Source organism: Mustela erminea, chromosome 14 (assembly GCF_009829155.1).
Source record: "Mustela erminea isolate mMusErm1 chromosome 14, mMusErm1.Pri, whole genome shotgun sequence".
Taxonomy (NCBI): Eukaryota; Metazoa; Chordata; class Mammalia; order Carnivora; family Mustelidae; genus Mustela; species Mustela erminea.
In genome coordinates this window covers 50,145,106-50,164,158 of record NC_045627.1, presented here as the reverse complement: position 1 = coordinate 50,164,158, position 19,053 = coordinate 50,145,106, and the positions used below count along the sequence as shown (strand labels likewise).

The following is a 19,053-nucleotide window of genomic DNA, read 5'->3' as shown; positions in this document are numbered from 1 at the left end:
TTTGGAAATGGGGAGAGGAAAAGAAAAAGAAATAAAGGCAGTGGAAAAGGAAGATTACATTTATCCGGGCACGTGGCTGACTCAGTCCAAAGAGCATTTGACTCCTGACTTCAGGGTCAGGAATTCGAGCCCCATGATACAGAGATTACTTAAAAAAATAAAACTTTTTTTTAAAAAAGGGGGTGCTTGGGTGGCTCAGTCGGCTGTGTCCGACTCTTGGTTTTGGCTCAGGTTGTGATCTCAGGGTTCTGAGATCCAGCCCCATACTGGGGTCCGAGCTCAGCATGAAGCCTGTTGGAGATTCTCTCTCTCCCTCTACCCTTCCGTGTGTGGGAGCGTGCACTCTCTCTAAAATAAATAAATCAATCTGGGGGGGGGGAGAAAGACTGCATTTAACTCTGTACTTTTAACACTTTTAATCCATGGGGTCGTGGAGGCAGGATTACAGAAGACTTTCACTGTCTACTTTATGCCTGAAGTTTCAACCAAATACGTGTAACTTCTGTAAAGAGAAGAAACTAAGGGGGGCGGGTGGCGCCTGGGTGGCTCAGTTGGTTAAGCGTCTACCTTTGGCTCAGGTCATGATCCTGGGGTCCTGGGATCAAGCCCCAGATTGGGCTCCTTGCCCCTCTTCCTGCCGCTCCCCCTACTTGTGCTCTCTCTCTCTAATAAATAAAATCTTTAAAATAGAGAGAAAGAGAAGAAACTAAAGAAGGCTCTATGATAATACAGTTAGGGAAACTATATTGGGGTGTTACCAGACTAAAAGCTGAGAAGGCTTGTAATAAAGAAATCTGATCTATTAATAAATGGTACAAGAAACACCAAAAGACTGCCTTTAAATAATGATGCGAAAGAGCTAACTTTTAGGTATGAACCACTGAGGAAAGCTTCACAGCCAAGATAGGATTTTGAAGCATTTTGATAAGAAAAAAAGAGGGGGAAGGAGAGCCCAGGTATAGTCCATTATAATACATAATTTTAAGTTTTTTTACTAGCCATACGAAAAAAGCAAAAAGAATCAGGTGAAATTAATTTTACTCCTACTTAATCCAAATATCAAAACAGCATCATTTCAATAAATAATCACCATTTTAAAAGCATAATGGGATATTTTACACACCTTTTTGGTACTATCTTCAAAATGTGGTACATAATTCAGACCAGCCACATTTCAAATGTTCAACAGCCACATGCGGTATTGCCTACTATAGGGGATGGTAGAGGTCTAATGATTCTGAAAGGGAACCAGAACTGGATACTTAGGTAATAGAAGGCAGACAGCACCAGAGCAAAAGGCCAGTCTGAGATAATCTGAATTTCATATTGTAAGCAAATAAGAAACCAAAGGAAAATATTTAACAAGTAGGAATGATGACTAAAGCACTATTTCAGGAAGATTAACTTCTTTTTCTCTACTCAGATTATATGCATAAATTCAACATGCAATTTTCTTCCCAACATTTTTATTACATGAAAGATTACTGAAACAAAATAAAAAGAACTATCTGTCATCAAGCAACTACACTTTGTTGATTTAAGATACTTCTGAATATTTACTGTTGAAATATTTTCATTTCATGACACTTTTAAACAATTTTTTTGAAAAATGTTTTAAGAACTTTACCAAAGTTTAACAGCCTTTAACACTCTCTATCAAGAGCTTCTTTTAGCCAGAAATCTGAAATATTCTTAATTAGGTGTAAATTTAAGACATTTAAGATCTTAAACTACTGGTCTACAATACAAAAAACCTTAACTGCTAATAGGAAAACTACCTACAAATTTTAACATACATAAAATGGTATCACAACCATGAAAGTCTCCAGATTTCTTAACTTCAAAATTGAGAGCTTCTAACATTTTGGGTAATTTACCCAAAGGCTAGAGGGAAAAAAATGCTCAAGAAATGAGATAAGAAATCAGGGCATGAAAGAACACCACTGGCCACAAGCCATTCCCTTCGTTACTTACAATGACTGCCAAGGCAGGAAGAGGGACTCTACAGCCAAGAGTCAGAAACCCAGTGATGTCACCACAACCAAAAGCATTACACGACCTGCAATTTCAGCAAGAAACTGCTCTGCATTAAAGCTGGGGAATTTTTTCTTTCTTTCTTTCTTTCTTTCTTTCTTTCTTTTTTAAAGTAGAAAATGATCTTAAGGTTCACCAAGTACCCTTCACTTTTTAAGATAAGGAAAAGGAGATCCAGATAAGTTTAGCATAGTATCCAAGACTGCACAGCTAACTTAGTGGTAGAACCAGTACTAGATGTTAATTTATAAAACCTCAGAAGCCAAAACTTAAGTGTTCTGCTTCTTCATAATTTTTCATATTTCCCAGATTATCCACATTAGCTGCATTTCTTTTTTTTTTTTTTTAAGATTTTATTTTATTTGGGGCACCTGGGTGGCTCAGTGGGTTAAAGCCTCTGCCTTCAGCTCAGGTATTGATCCCAGGGTCCTGGGATCGAGCCCCGCATCGGGCTCTCTGCTTGGCGGGGAGCCTGCTTCCTCCTCTCTCTCTCTGCCTGCCTCTCTGCCTACTTGTGATCTCTGCCTGTCAAATAAATAAAATATTAAAAAAAATATATTTTATTTTATTTTATTTCATTATTTGAGAGAGAGCGCGCGCGCGAGCGAGCCCAAGCGGGGGGGGGGGGGGGGGAGTAGCAAAGGGAGAGAGAGAAAGACACCCTGCTGAGCAGGGAGCTGGATGCAGAGCTTGATCCCCAGGACCCTGAGATCATGACATGAGCCGAAGGCAGCCACTTAACCGACTGAGCCACCCCTAGGCACTCCGATGCATGTCTTTTATAACTTTTAAAAGTCAAAAAGTTTGCTTTAAAAACTACTGAATATTTTCAGAAACATTCTTTCTGCTTCCTGGTTTACAGTCTTACTCTCAAGGCTACTTTCTCAGGAAAGCCTTCCAAAGCACCTATACTCTAAACAGACAAGTTTCTTTATTACACACTCTCATAAGCTCCCTGTACTTCCCCTGTATGGATATATATTTTTTAAAGATTTTATTTATTTATTTGACAGAGAGAGAGCACAAGTAGGCAGAGCGGCAGGCAGAAGGAGGGGGGATACGGGCTCTCCACTGAGCAGGGAGCCCGGTGCGGGGCTCAATCCCAGGACCCTGAGCCAAAGGCAGCTGCTTAACTGACTGAGCCACCCAGGCACCCCATGAGTCTTAATATAACTACAATTAGACAATTATTTGTGAAATGATTTAATAACTATCTTCTCTACCTAGGTCTTACACTGGTATTTCTCAGGGCTGTTCTAGGCTCTTTGCTGTGTACAGCAGAATAATATAACCATGTAATTATACACAGAATTGCTATTATGTGTGTATTTTTCTTCAGATACTCAAAAAATGACTTAACAAAAGGTGAAGAGCCAAAAGATAGTGGATTTACACTGTTCACCTGCCTAGAGCCATCCTTTCTTTGGGGGAAACAACCACTTTTCCCATCTCTCATGGTTCTAGGAAGGCATTCAGTGCTGGTGTTTAACTGGCTCTCTGACTGCTCTGGGACAGTAAGCTAGCCCTGGCCAATGATGGCACCCCAGACTCCACGTAGTCCCATGAGACAGAATAGATGACAGAATAGATGCACCTGGGAAAGAGATACCCTTCTTACATCTTGACTCCGCAGCAGTAAGAGCCATATAAGCCTGGAGTTGCCAGTGGCTATCCTCTGCCAGTTGGAAGTCCTGCCTGAAAAATCAAACCCAGAGAGTGGAGAGTAGATAAAACAGACCCCCTAATTACATCATCTGAACACTGAGATCCGAATTTCTAGTCTTTTTAAAAACTTGAAGTATGGGGGGAGGTGACAAGCCTTTTTCCTCTTTAAGCTAATTTGTGTTGAGTGTGTCATTTGGAAGCAGAAATCACCTGAGAAAGCCACCCAATTCTCATTAATAGAATATACAACCTACATGGCAATTGTTCCCAAATATCTACCCACAGTTCAAACTTCTCTCAAACTCCAGCCCCATACATGTAACTGCCAAGTGGAAATCTCTACTTGGTTGTTAAAACCCCATATTATCAAAACTAAACTATTTTCCTTCACAAACCAGCTCTCATTTTTTCATCTCTACCCTATCACGTTTCCAAACCAGAAATATGCAAGTCATTCTTGCCAATCCCATTCCTTCTCTCACCCATAGCTAATTACCAAGTTCCGTCCATTCTAGACCCTAATTATCTGCCACCTTCCTAATCTGGGCCAAGATGGAACAGGTTTCAGTGTCCCTACAAGTTTCAGTGTCCTCAGTCTTCCTTTCTTCAAAATGATTCTCCACTATATACCTAATCTCCTTAAACTGCACATCTGATTATTTTACCCCTATACTTGATATACCCCATCCTCTTTCTTAAATCAGTAGCCAATTGTATACAACTAGAGTAATAGCCAAGCTCCACTGTTTCACACCTAATTAGTAGTACAAACAAATATATACACCCTAAAGAAAACAAAATTCATCCGGGCGCCTGGTTGATACAGTCGGTTGAGCAACTCTTTTTTTTTTTTTTTTTTAAGATTTTTATTTATTTATTTGCCAGGCAGAGATCACAAGTAGGCAGAGAGGCAGGCAGAGAGAGAGGAAGGGAGCAGTCTCCCTTGCTGAGCAGAGAGCCTGATATGGGGCTCCATCCCAGGACCTGAGCCAAAGGCAGAGGCTTAACCCCTTGAGCCACCCAGGCACCCAATGAGCAACTCTTGATTTGGGCTCAGGTCCTGGTCTCAGGGCTGTGCTAATGACCGGTGTCAGACTCTGTGCTCGGCAGAAAGTCTGAGTTTCTCTCTCCCTCTGCCCCTTCTCCACTGTGTTCTCTCATGCTCTCTCTAATAAATAAATCTTAAAAAAAAAAAAGTTAATCAGAACCATAAAAGTATAAAAATGGAACGACACCAGAGTAGCTCAAATTCACCTGTTTTTAATAAAAGATACCAAAAAATAATTTCCTTACCTAGTTGATGTCTATATGAACTTGGTTTGGGGACCCACTGAGCCCTCCACACTCTGATCTACTAAAGCCCTGCTCTAACCTAGTGCTGTCTTCCAAAACCACTACTGGGGATCTCTAGGCACATCATTTTATTTCTATTTTTAAAGAACTAATAGCCTTTAAAATATCAGCTACAAAAACTGATATACAACTATGATTTAGAAAAATATCCAAACATTTACAATGATTTTTGTATTTACTTTTTAAAAAACTAAGTATATGATGATTGTTAATGATGACACATAAGTACTGGGTATTCTCTTTAAAACAGTCCATAAAATTGGCTATCACAACTCTCCCACAATTCCGCCTTTACATTATCTGCACGATTTTGTGAAAATTAAGCTCTCAGAAAGCTGAGGGTCAACTGCCTCACAATCAGACTGGCATAACTAGTTGTAGGAGACCCCATCCAAAAATAAATATTTCTCTATACTGCCTAAAATGCTTTACTTGTTAAAAAAAAGTTTAACAAGCATCCTCTTTAAAAAAACAAAAACAAAAACAAAAACTTTTCATAGTAACAACAGAACTACAAGTCACTACCACATAAGTGTGGTTTAAATTCTTCCCTACATCTACACTAAAGGAATGGGAGCTTTGCTTAACTGAGAAAAACCCTTTTTGACAGTCCTAAGGCACACATATTTTTCATATTTTAGCATCTCTGAAAATAGGGTCCATCTTACAATTGATGGCTTCTTGAAATTAACTAGAAGCAGATTTTCTTTATGAGTGGCCCATAAAAGTATGGTGCATCTTGTAACTTCAATACAACTCAGCATTTAATCTTATAAGTGTTAAAAAGTTAGACTGACCTGGTCGGTTTGGACCTTGAAATATTTAAAGGCATTCTAAAAACATAAACACTAATAAAAAGTAGAAGAGGGAAGGACTTCCTAGTTCAAAATATAGCCTGAGGGGAAAGCCATTTTCCTTTCTCTTTATGGCTCTCTGCTCCCCAAATATGAAAACTGGATCAGTACTACTATAACTGATGTCCAGCCACTACTAGGCTAGACACCAGCCTTTCTCCATTTATTCATTTTAAAATGCAGCAAAGTCAGTTACAGACCCAGGTGGCAGGTTAATAGTAGAACTAATATTTGTATAATAGCTATATAAAACCAAATAACTCACAGAACTGCATTATCAACATGTGCATATCACTATATATAAATGATACTTCAATAAAGTTGATTTTTTTGAAGATTTTATTTCTAAGTAATCACTACAACCAAGATGGGCTCAAACTCACCACCCAGAGATCAAGAGTTCCATGCTCCACCATCTGAGCCAGCCAGGCACCACAATAAAGCTGATTTTTTTCAAAAGACAAATTAGTAAGTGCAGTAAGAAAATACTAGATAAAAATTGTCCTTAACCAAAAAACCCTTCCTTCCAAAGGAATCCCTTCAAAAGGGATTTCATTCAGAAGAAAATGGGAACGACTTCAGAAAGGGGGAAAAAAGCACATGTGCAGAAAGCAAAAATAGTGGGAGACAAGAATAAAGGAAATCTGAGATAAATTCCCTGGAAAGAACTTCATTTAATAAAAGACACTGGAAACTTCTAAGTAGAGAAGTGACAAACTGGGCTTCAATATTAACTTAAGCAGAATGGCATAAAAGAACCCAGATAAACCTGAAAGTGAAGGCGAAAAGATTTTAACACTGGCCCAGGTGCAATGAGAACCTGATTCAATTAGCAAAAAAAAAAAAAAAAAAAATCAATGAATCAGTCAATCAACAAATATACAAATATACAATATATACTGTTGCATATAAATTTATATCAAATCAAAGAAATTTAAAGAAAAAGAACTGTGTGGAAACAAAGTAACTGAAAATTTGAAAACTCAATAAATAAATCTCTGGAAAAAATATTAAACACTAAAACTCACACAAGAAGTAGAAAACCTACGCAGACCAACAGTTCTTAAGTAACTGAAATGGTATTCAAAGTCCTCTACAGAGAAAGAAGAAACAAACAAAGCCTGAATGGTGTTATAGGTGAGATCTGCCTAACTCTCAAGATAATTCCAGTCTTTATAAAATGCTTCTAAGGGGTGCCTGTCAGTTCAGCACCTGATTCTTGGTTTCAGCTCAGGTCATGATCTCCGGGTTGTGGGATCAAGCCCTATGTCTGTCTGCTCAGCATGGAGTGAGCTTGAGATTATCCCCCTCTCCTTGGCCCTCCCCCACACTTCAGTGCCTGTCTCTCTCTCTGAAATAAATATCTTTAAAAAATACATAAAAATACATAAGATGCTCTTGAAATGAGAAAAAGGAAAGCTGCCCGATTCATTTTATGAGTCTATAACCTTCATACCGACATGTATCAAGACCTGTACCCACATCACCAGGAATAAAGTGGAATACGGTGACAGTAGAAGCAATAGATGCAGACTGCAGTAAGATGTGACGGAATGGAGAAAGGTCTCGGTTTGGTATGACATCAACAGAAATAAGGAACACCAGGGAAACAAGTTTGGTAAGGAAGAGTTCAGTCTGAACCAGAACAACCAGGTAGAGGTATGTATAAAGCAACCGGGAAAAACAAGGATCTGTGGGCAGAGAAATAGAGAATGAGATCTGAGAATGATTTAGACAGAAGGGCCTGAACAATAAAAATGTCAAGGGACTAGTGACATATAGAAAAGTGAAACCTGCAGAACACATATTAAGCAGGAAGAATGGAAAGGGGCAAAGGGGGGAACAAAGTCAGTATATCACAGAAGCCCTTTGTCCTACTCCTACTCATCCTTCAGAATGGTTCCAAAGTGATGTTTTAAGGCCTTCCCAGATTGTCCCAGCACCACCAGCACCAGGACGGGTCCCCATTTTAAGCTCTTCTAATACTGTGCACTATCAGTTACAGTTAACTACAGAATTCCTTCTTCAATCTCTGTCTCCTCCACTGGACCTTAAGCTCGACAAGAGCAAGGACAATGTCTGCTGTTGCATCCAACTGCCTTGCAGGGTGTGTCAGAATATGACTAAGTATCTGTTGAATAAAATGGATATATGAAAAAAAAAAAAAAAGCCAAGGAAAGGCATTTCAAGAATGAGAAGATGATGTTAAATATCACAAAAAGCTCAAGGAGATTATTTAGAAAAGGGGCTTAAATGTGTTATTTAGATTATAAGTAGCCCTTGTGAAGGTGAACTGCAGATAACAAGGGGTTAAGAAGTGAAAAATTAAATTAAATTAAAATAAAATAGAAGTGAATGGATGGCCAGGAAGTAAATGCAGAAAAAGTAAACTGCTGTTGGCAATCTTCAGAGATGAGATTATGGAGGACTGATTTTTAATTTTGCTTCAATTTTGCAATATTTTACAATTTTTCTTTAATGAACATCTAGTACGTTTACAAGGAGACTTTTTTAAATGTTAATATGATTTTAAAAGGAAGAACAGCAACATGACAGCTTGAGGGAGTAGCATGCTCAAGGAAAGGTTTTTGTAAACTGAAAAAATCTTAAGCACATTTATACTCTCAAGAACCCTAAAAGAGAGTAAGCCCTACATTAAGCAGGAAAGAGCAGAAAAATGAAACAAGGTGTTAACTAAGAGGAAGGACAAAAAACATTCCACGGAGATGGAAAGAAAACAGATGACAGAAGTAACCCAATACATTCTGGAAGGAGCTTCCACTGAATGCCTCAAGCTTTTCAGTAAAGGGGGTGGAGAAGTGACAAAACATTTTAAATGAGTTCCACGAACACTGTGCAGAGGGGGAACACCCAAAAACACGAGTGGAATACTGGTTCTATGAAAGGGTATTCTAAATTTCCACCACTCTTTTGTAAACTCAACCCCTTTCTAGCTCAGAACTGCCCATATTTTTGCTTTAAGTTCAAATATTTAAATAATACTCGTTCACACACTTTTTATTTCAACTGAAAACAGTGATAAGCATTAAGTTACTTTCTACTGCAATTCAGAGTTGAACTCTCCTGAGTGAATAACAATAGAAGAGTTGTTTTCAACTCAAGTAACAAAACAGCGACCATTTCAAGTACGAGTAACTGCAAAGTGCTCTAAACATAAAACTGTTTGCAAAAAGAGGTTTTGTTGTTGCTTTCAAACTCATCCTAAATCTCGCTCTGACAGTTCCTGAACAGCAGAGAAAACCCTGGGTTCAAATCCCAGCTCACCCAGCCAAGCTACTGAACCTCTTTGTGTCTCGGTTTCCTCGCCTAAAAAATGAACACAATAACTAGGGTTATCACAAGGATTAAATGACGTCACACAGGTGAATGCGCCAAGTTCGCACTGTGTACTCAAAAGAGTTTGGTAACCACTTATTTGAAAGAGAAAAACTGCAGCCCCCCGACCAAGTAAAACATCCGAGAGCATGGACGAGTATACAAGTCACAGTCACAAAACGCCAGACCCTTAACACATCGCACATTATTTTTCTTTCCTGACGCAAGCTATTTTTTTTCCTGCCAAATCTTTCCACTAGGAGTCTGGAAAGACCCGGGGGCGGGGGGGGGGGGCGGGGAGGAGGGTGGCGTGGGGGTAGGTTACACTCAATCCGGCAGAAAGTTTTCAGAAACTGAAGTACAGAATCACAACAGACATGGCAGCGGAGGCCGCGCAGGCAACAGGTGAACCTCGGCGAAACCGGGCACCTTCCCGCGGGCAAGTTTTGGGGGGTGCCTCGCAGCACCCCTGGCTCTACCACCCCACAGAACATTTTTCCCCCCTCCTTCGCCGAAGCGGAGAGACAAATCGCGACTACCAGCCTCGCAGCTCCAGGGCGAGAGAGGTGAGCGCCTTTCCCATTTAAGGATTCAAGAAGCGTCCTCGGAGGCGGCTTTCGCCCACACCGCCTCCCCAAACTCTCCCTGAAACCCGGGGGTGGGGAACAAAAGAGGGGCCGGGCGGCGGGGCCGCCGCGGGGAGCTGCGAGGAGCAGACGTCGGGCGTCCGGGGGGCCGGGGTCTCCGGCGGGGCCCGGCCCGGGCCCGGGATGGGGCTGCCAGGCGGTGGGGCCCAGCGGGCCGCGGCCTGACCCAGCCGGGACGGCGCGGACCCCGCGAGGCGGTCGGGCCGGGCTGCACCCCGCTCGGGCCTCCCGCGCGCGCCCGGCTACCCCCGAAACTTCGCCCCGCGTCCGCGCCCGCGCCGGCCTCCCCGCCTTCGCCGCCGCCGCCGGCCTCTCCCGGCGCGCACACGCACTCACAGACTAGCCAACTCACCCGGCCCCCGGGGAACTCATCGTCCAGCCCTCGGCGCGGAGCGGGGTGGGCGCGGCGAGCCGCCGGGGCGCGGCGGGGGCCCGGCTCGGCCTCCGCCCTCGGCGTGCAGCGGCCCCGGCCCGGTCGCCCCTCGCGCGGCCGTGCGATCCTCGTCTCGCGCGGACGGACGCCCCGAAGTCCGAGCCTTCCTGCTCGCTCTCCCCGCCCTCCTCCCTCCTCCTCCGTCGAGCGCCAGCAGGCGGATTCCAATCTCGGCAGCCGCCGCCGCCGCCGCCGCCGCCGACACTCGCACGGGGTGGAGGGTGGGGGGGCCGGCGCGGGCGCGGGGGCCGGGGGGAGGGGCGGGCCTCCGCCAGACTCGGAGCCGCGCGCGCGCACTGGGAAGGCACCCGCCCCGCCCCGGACGCGAAAGGAGCCGAGCGCGCGGCGGAAGCGCCCGAAGGGTCCGCGAGGCCCGGCGCCCCCTTGCCGGCTGCGGGCCCTTGTCCCCGGCAGCGGGGCGCCGGGCTGCCGTTGGGGGGGCTTTCTCCTCCGCGCTTCCGCACCGGCCCCTCCCCACCGAGCAGCCCTCCCGCCGCCGCGGCGGGGCCGGCTCGTCTCCGGGAGCCGCGTCCTACAGACGCCGCGCGCGAGACGCACACGACGGAGCGCCGTGGAGGGACGCGGGCACCGCCGGCGCGGGCTGCGCGCGGGCCGGGACCACCTCTGGGACGGGCCGGCCTCCCGGATCCCTTCGCGTGGACCCCTTCTCTGACACACTCTTATGCTCCACGTGAGCGCCAGCACTCACACACCATGGCGAGGACTTGCCAGGTCGTGGTAGTGGTCGTGATGACAAAGAAAGGAGAGTGTGGCCACACTACATCCATTATCCACCCACCGCGCCCCGGTTCCTGGGCTGGGCTCTCTGCCAGTGTGCCGAAGCCTAGGTAGGCCGGCGCAGGTGGGCGGGCTCCGAGGCAGCTGCGGGGAGACAAGGCATCTCCGCTCCCCCCCACCCCTCCCCCGCAGCTGGGAGGCCGGCCGCCCAGGGCCCTGTGACCTGCGAGCCCGTGAACTCCTAAGGCAGAAGAGCGGCGGCGTTAACCCCGGCCAGCTGAAGTCAGCGGACTATAAATATTGCTCCCGCCTCTACCTTGGCTCACTCTTAGGACCTCGTGTGCCCTCCGGAGTCTCATTCCCTCCCTTCGGAAAATGCAATTAATTGTCACTACTTCTCTTCTAGCATTTCTCTCATTCTTCGGGGAAAATGCTGTTAAACGTATTCAGTATCCTGTATCCGAAGAAAAGAATATAGGCCCCCTTTTAACAACCAAGGGTAACCTTAATCTCTTTGCTCAGTGTTGCAACAGTTATGTATCGTGTTAAATTAAGTCTCTACAAAAGATAACTGTTTTTAAGTCCTTTTATAAAATCACTTTTTCAGCTAGGTAAGAAGAAAAAGGGAAGAAAAAGAATGTGCCAAGCACTGGAATTTGTTTTTATACGCATTCTCCCTAAAGAGATGTTTAGATTCCAGAGAATTCCCTTTTAATCTTGTTTAAATGTCTAAATTCTTTTACAATCTTGTTTAAAGATTTTTTTTTCTTTTTTCCTTTTACAAACCACGTTTGCCCTTTATGCCTCAGATACCTTCTGTAATTCCAAGGTTTTGTTATTGTTTTTTTTTTTTTCAACTCCAGCAATTCTCATTTTTTTTTTAATGAACTCTTGAGCAGTCTCAGGTTTGAGAGTCAAGAGTTGTAGTGTCTTGCTGTGCAGGGAAAATGTATGATAATATGAGTTTTCTTGCATCAACCATGAATTTCCTTTCATCAACTAAAACTCGTCACTTTTTCAAGTTTTCTACATTTCTGCTTTATTTTTAGGGGAAAGGGTGAAGCTTTTACTGAAGGAGAGTCAGACACATTGGCCAAAGAACTCAGTGATGTATGCTGAGCAATGTGTCATGGCGGATAAAATCATGACAAGTGTGTTAAAATACCGTCTGAAGCTTGCTTCAATTTTTAGGCATGTGAGTCAGTCCATGAAATAGACAAGAATTTCAGTTTAAAACTTTAGTACATCAAATTTCTGAAACTAGCAAATCAGTGTTGCCTGGGTTTTGTTATATGCCACTGTAGAAATGATAACAAAATAGAGGCATCCCGTTATGGTATCTTTGCATCTCTATGGAAGGATCTTCTTTTCAAGTCTTTGGGTTACTTGACATTCTTTTGTTCTCTTTAGATAAAGCACAGGTACTGACCAAGCTTAAAACCTTCCCATTTTCACAGCCGGCACCCTACCTACCTACCACTGAGTAGGGCATGGTGTTCTCTCTGGTTACTGGCATGTGTATGCATGCCAGCTTGTTTCTCCAGTTTGCCCACTAAATGAACAGAGCAGCCAGGAAGCCCAAGGAGACATCTGGACACATATTGTCTGGCCCGCAAACTCCAGCAACACCTCAAGGTCCAATTTTTTTTTTTTTTTTAAGATTTTATTCATTTGACAGAGATCACAAGTAGGCAGAGAGGCAGGCAGAGAGAGAGAGGGGAGGAAACAGGCTCAATCCCAGGACCCTGGGATCATGACCTGAGCTGAAGGCAGAAGCTTTAACCCACTGAGCCACCCAGGTGCCCCTCAATATCCAATTTTAACATTCTCTAATGTGATGGCTTTCCTTTAAGAAGGTTAATAGAATGGCTGGAAGCGACCTTTTCTTCCTCTGCACAGTTTGAGGTGTAGGCCCCAAGAGTGGCAGTTGCATACTCAAATCACATAGCCTTAGTTTGGAATGTAAAATTACCCTTCTACAGTTAGCAGATCCTCAGACACCTTCCCTGATTGCCTGCCTTACATTAGCACACACAGCCAATTTTGTTCTCTTTATACCACTTTTTACTAATTGAAATTACCTTGTTTGTTTAGTTATTGGTTTATGGTCTGAGTTTCTCTGCCCTCCACCCCCCGAATGTAAACTCCATGAGAGCAAAGACCTTGTCCCTCTTATTCTCCGCTCTCTCCTCAGAGCCTAGCTCCTGGAACACAGCAAGTGCTCATACCTGTTAAACACATGAGTGCGATAAGAATAGAATTTCCTCTAAGCATTTCTGAACCTTGTCATCAAGACCTAGCTTTTGAGGGTGGCATGGACTATGTTGGAAACAATAAGGGTGGATGAGGGTAACTGGGTTCTGCCATTTTCAGGGAAGGCAATAGTTTTGATTGATTCAAGTTAATCCATCCAAAGTCATTTCTTGTTGTAAAGATTTTGTGAAGCAAAGGCAGCCCTCAGGCTCTGGATATGGAGGTAAGTTAGAGCCCAGTAAGGAGGAACTCCTGAAGGAATGCCCTTGGCAGGGTGATACTTTAGGTTAGCTTAAAACCCAGTGTTAAATGGACAAAAGCATTGTAAAAGGTAGAGGAAATAGCTACATTTCTCAGCATGGCCACTAATACATTATTCTACTGGTTAGTAATACCCTGTTATGGTTTAGAAGGAACAAACCAAAACAGAAATTGTGTTTAAGAAAAAAGTGGTTATCTAAAATCAGTGCATAAAATAAAGTTCAAAAAATCTGCATTTGTTCTTTTCTTTGTAATGGATTTCTTTCCTTTTTATTTTTCCTTCTGTTTTTACTTCTCAGTTACTTGCTCCTTTTCCCATTTCCATTTCTCTTTGCTTCAGAGCACTTGTTTACTATGATTCAAAGATGGTTTACTGAAGCTCTTGCTGCGAAGTAGCCACTGCGTGGTCCTCCCTAGCCCACAGTCACTGGAGTCCTCTCCCTGCTATCTGTATACCCCTTAAAACTGAACCTAATCCTTTCTTGGCCTTGTGGCAGGAAGAGTCTCAGAGCTCCTGTCCCAAGCCAGAACCCAGCCTCCTGCTACGTTTGCTACTTAATGTGGGGAGCCCCAACCTTGGCTCCTTTCTTTGAACTGACTCACAGCCTCTTTCTTATGCTTGAAGCCCTGGCCTATTAACCTGTGTGGAACCTGATTTTTCCCTGCCTGTTCTCCGGACTCTGCTCTCTAGAGTCAGCCCCAGCCCTGCAGTACACTCTGCTATGCACTCTTACCCTTGGTAGCAACACTTATCAACCTCCGGCTCTTCGCTTCTAGATTCTCTGCCTGTATTCTATCCATCTGTCAGGCCTCCTTTCCCCATAACCTCAAGTTGGGCATCCTGATGCCTGCTGCTCTCCTGGACTACCACCTGTTGTTTACTCACAGCTCTGTGACTATCAGGTACTGCCTAGAGGGCTAGAATTCCTCCCACCGAACACCTGGAGCTGGGGCCTCCCCACCCCAGCCCACAGTAAACCCTTTCCTTCTCCATTCTTAGCAGTCCCCCGCCGTGCCTTTCCCTTTCCTGAGGGCAGTGGGTTTATGGCTTAGTATACTTTATTTGTTAACTAGATAAAAACAAAACAACTAAATATTTTTTATGTGTGCATATATATGTGTGTGTATGTATTGCTTTTATCAAGTTAATGAATAATCAAAGTATAACAGATGTGTGTGTGTGTGTATCTTCGTAAATGTAAAAACCCACACCTGATTCTTCTTACTACTCCTCAACGTTGGTTCTACTCAAGAATTCCTTTGGGACGAGTGGCCCAGAAATGCCCGCATCTGCAGCTGAGTATGACGACCTTGTGAATGACTAGACAAAGGAAGACGAGGTGTCGGGAATGAGGATTCAGACCGATAACTGGGGAAGTACAGTCCTGGATCAGGAATGCTGAGTCATACTGTACCTACTGGATGTGGTCTACACAGTAATCCAGATGTCTTCCAAGGTGTGGTGTGGTGCCACCAATGTGACCAGGCATACTAGTTTATACACCACACATGTTGGTGCCTATCCATGCCCTGGGGGACAGAAACTATCTTATTTTCACTCCACTATATCCCTAGGATTTAGCATACTGCCTGGCACACCAGTAGGTGGTTAGTTAATACTTATTGAATGAATGAATGAATGAATGAATGAATGAACGAACCAACTAGGCATTTTATTGGACTCCTATCCCTAAATAAATGAAGGAATGGATGGATGAACTAGGCATTTTCTTGGACTCCTCTCAAACTTAAAATCTAGTAAAAAAATAATTCCTTCATTTGATATTTGCTTCTGAGTCAGGATTTATTGCCCTTTAAAGAGTTGATATTTCAGTTTGTTCTCTATGGATAGTTTGCCCTCAGTCGTTTATTTTGATCAAGAAAGACAGGGTTATATCTTTGACTTTAAATTTTAACAACTGTTTTTCAATAAATAAAACTTGAGTTCTAGAGTTCTATATGCTCTTTAAAACAACTTCCACACTTCTTTCATGCAGAAGCAGAATCATATAGATAGTCAACCAGGAACCAATATCCCTGTCAGTGTTTCTATAAAAATGTAGATTATTTTACATTTAGTTTGCTATGCACCTTAACACCTGTCTTCTTCACTGTCTACCAGAATTAGTTACTAAGTATCCTCCTAATGGTCATTCCCTCTTTAACTGATCTTGCTCAGTTTTTCCAGATTTCTCTTTTTTTTCATTTTTTAAAAGATTTTATTTGTTTATTTGAGAGAGAGAATGTGTGTGTGTGCACAAGCAGGAGGAGAGGAGCAGAGGGAGAGGGAGAAGCAGGCTCCCCATCAAGCAGGGAGGCTGACTCAGGGCCTAATCCCAAGACCCTGAGACCATGACCCAGGCCAAAGGCAGATGCTTAACTGACTGAGCCACACAGGCACCCAGGCACCCTCCACCTGGCCCTATTGAATAACAGAAAAGTACGACTCGAGCTGCAGGCTGGGAGCCTTATCCCTGGCTTGCTTCAAGAATTTGCTTTTTAGGGTGCCTGGGTGGCTTAGTCGTTAATCGTCTGCCTTCAGCTCAGGTCATGATCCCAGTGTCACCCTCTCCAGCAGCCCTCTGCTTGTGTTCCCTCTCTTGTTGTTTCTTTCTGTTGAATAAATAAATAAATAAGAATCCACTTTTTTATTGTTTAACATTATGTATTTTATATAATGTTCATTATAATATTATATATTTCATATCATGTTACTGTAACATACATATGTAACATTTTATTGTATAACATTATGTACTTTATACCTTTCAGGGCATTTGAGGGAAATGAAAGCAGCAGGATGAGTATTTGTCAGAATTAAGTCAGTTAGAATCCCATGTAAGATGTATAATTAATCAAAATTTTTATTTATTTGATCAAGGTAGATGTTCTTTTGAATAACAAAAGTCTTTCATTGTTATACTTTCAAAATTCAAAGATGATAAAACGTCCAATAATGCGCTTTTAAGAACTGATGAAATACAATGTATTTTAATGCTTCTAAAAGGCAAAACAACACAACCCAGGCCAGTAGTTTGAAATGTTGAGTTTCTAGGTTTTTGACATCTAATCGTATTTTTTGTTACGCACAATCCTCGAATAGCCACACTATGAATGTTAACCTCAAAAGCAGAAACAGTACAGTTCAACTTCATATAAACATGGAAAACAAACAAAAGTGAATAACTTAAGATTCAGTCACAAAGTTTAGAAGAAACACTAGCATGAAGTCACATGCGTGGATTATATTACAAATAAAAAATTAACTTTTGACAGCTGCTTATACTGAAAACATGCCATGACCAGAAGAATTGCAACGTGGTTTTTACCCAGGTTTTTGTCTTTGGAAAGTCAAACTAAACAATCAGAAAAACCTCAGCCGTGCAGTAGAATGACTTTACATCTATCCCGGAAGCTGAACAATAGTGCTTGTTGCTTATGGGGCCATCAGGAAAAGCCAGCTGTGGATTTCTTTCTAGTACAATTAATTGCTTCCGCTGTATATAAAATTGAAAGAATTGGGTGCTTTAGTGCGGAAAAAGGATATCCTGCTACACTGCTCCTATTTCCTCACAAAGGCTATTAGCGAGCCTTTTGCCATTAATTCACATGCATTGGATTATCCTGTGATGAAAGACCGAAAGGCTTTTCATTTTTATAGTCTCTTATCTCCTATTTATTTGGCACCTCTCTGGAGATACCTGCTCTTCTCCCAAGACTGGTTAATTGCTAGGATGTCAGAAGGTAGCTAATGACTGACTTCCTTTTCAGAGACTAATTGTGAGCCCGTCTCCATATTTTTTTCTTGGAGTGGCCTTTCTCATTGCTGAGAAGGTATTCGGAGCTACGTCATTGTTTGAAATGGCAGATACAGCACTCTAAAGCCAAGTTTCAATCCCTGCCCACTGTACACTCTGAGACCAGCAAGTAACCCCTTTATAAATCATCTGTGTGGACCTGAACCGCCCCATAAATAGTCACTTGCTGGTGTGACTACGTAAGTTTTAAATTAGTTAAAAGTAAATAAGGGGCGCCTGGGTGGCTCAGTGGGTTAAAGCCTCTGCCTTCGGCTCAGGTCATGATCCCAGGGTCCTGGGATTGAGAGCCATTGGGCTCTCTGCTTCCCTTCCTCTCTCTCTGCCTGCCTCTCTGCCTACTTGTGATCTCTCTCTCTGTCAAATAAGTAAATAAAATCTTTAAAAAAAATAAAAGTAAATAAAACTCAATTTCTCAATCTAGGCACACTAGTGCTCAATAGCCGCATCTCAGAAGAGTGTGGATATAGAACATTTCCATCATCACAGAAAGTTCTGTTGGACAGTGATGGTAGAGACCATGACCTGCTCAGCTCAGGCCTTGTAACAGTATCTGAGCCCATCTCCAAAACTGATTCTTTCCCCCTTTCTGTTCTCACCATTCAAAACAAATGGTAGAAAGACTACTTTCAGGGATCATTTCTTACTGTTTTTGTTCTTTTTTTTTTTTAAGATCTTATTTATTTACTTGAGAGAGAGAGAGAGCCTGAGAGGGGAGTGAATCAGAGGGAGTCTCAGACTCCCCCCAAGCAGGGAGCCCGATGTGGGACTCAATCTGGGGACTCCAGGATCACGAACTGTGCGGAAGGCAGTCTCCCAACCAACTGAGCCACCCACGTGCCCCCCCGGGATCATTTCTATGGTTTGCTACTAGGGAAGTTTTTGTGAATTTGCAAAGCACCAGAAATAGAGAACTGTTGTTCAATAGGAATAAAATTATGGTTATATAAGAGGGATTCTTGCCACATTACAATAAATAAACTTAAAAATTTTTAAATAGTATAAAATAAAATGTAGAATATAGGCCAAAATACTAATTGTGATTGTCTCCAGATAGTAGGACTAGGATTACTTTTTTCTTCTTCCTATTTATACGTGTTTTTTGGATTTTATTAAATACATATTGCTTTCTTAGTTTAAAAAAAAAATTAAGGTACATAAACCCATTCATTTCTTTTATCACCAATTTCAGACTAAGGAAATTTTATCCAGTCTATGTGTCTAAGAGAGAAGTAGTCATTCTGAGCAACTGTTTCTTAAAATATGACATTCAGCCACCAGCTTTTAGTTCATGGGTAGATCGGTATTCCCTTCGATCCTAGCCTGAAAAGCAGAGAACCTGCGTATGGAGAGTCCTAGAGCCCTGTTAAATAGAATCACAGGACATCTCTCTGGAGGAGATGGCTCTGCATCACCAGCACTCTCCTCCCCGATTTGTTGACTGCTTTGCATTTGTAGACGCCGGTGCAGAGACTGGGGATCAAGACCTCACAGGTTCAGGAGGCTCATGAGGCTGGAGAAGGCTCTGGTTTAACCACTGAGAAGAGAAGCATAAAAAGAAGTCCTCGTTTCCTAAAAGTTCAGGCATGACCATACAGGTTTAATTAGGAACAGCCAGCTGTTTACAGCAAATTATAAACTGTGTAAAGCAGACCTCAGTGGAC

At 42.9% G+C, this 19,053-nt stretch overlaps 1 protein-coding gene across 2 annotated transcripts in view; it reads right to left on the bottom strand.

Moving 5' to 3' along the window:
- BMPR1A (bone morphogenetic protein receptor type 1A) overlaps positions 1-10,557 on the bottom strand; it is a 140,141-nt gene extending 129,584 nt beyond the window's left edge. For both annotated transcript variants that reach the window (XM_032311940.1, XM_032311939.1), the window contains exon 1: positions 10,242-10,557. The gene's annotated coding sequence lies outside the window, so the exon portion shown is untranslated. The remainder of the gene's footprint in view (positions 1-10,241) is intronic.
- Between the last annotated feature and the right edge of the window lie 8,496 nt (positions 10,558-19,053).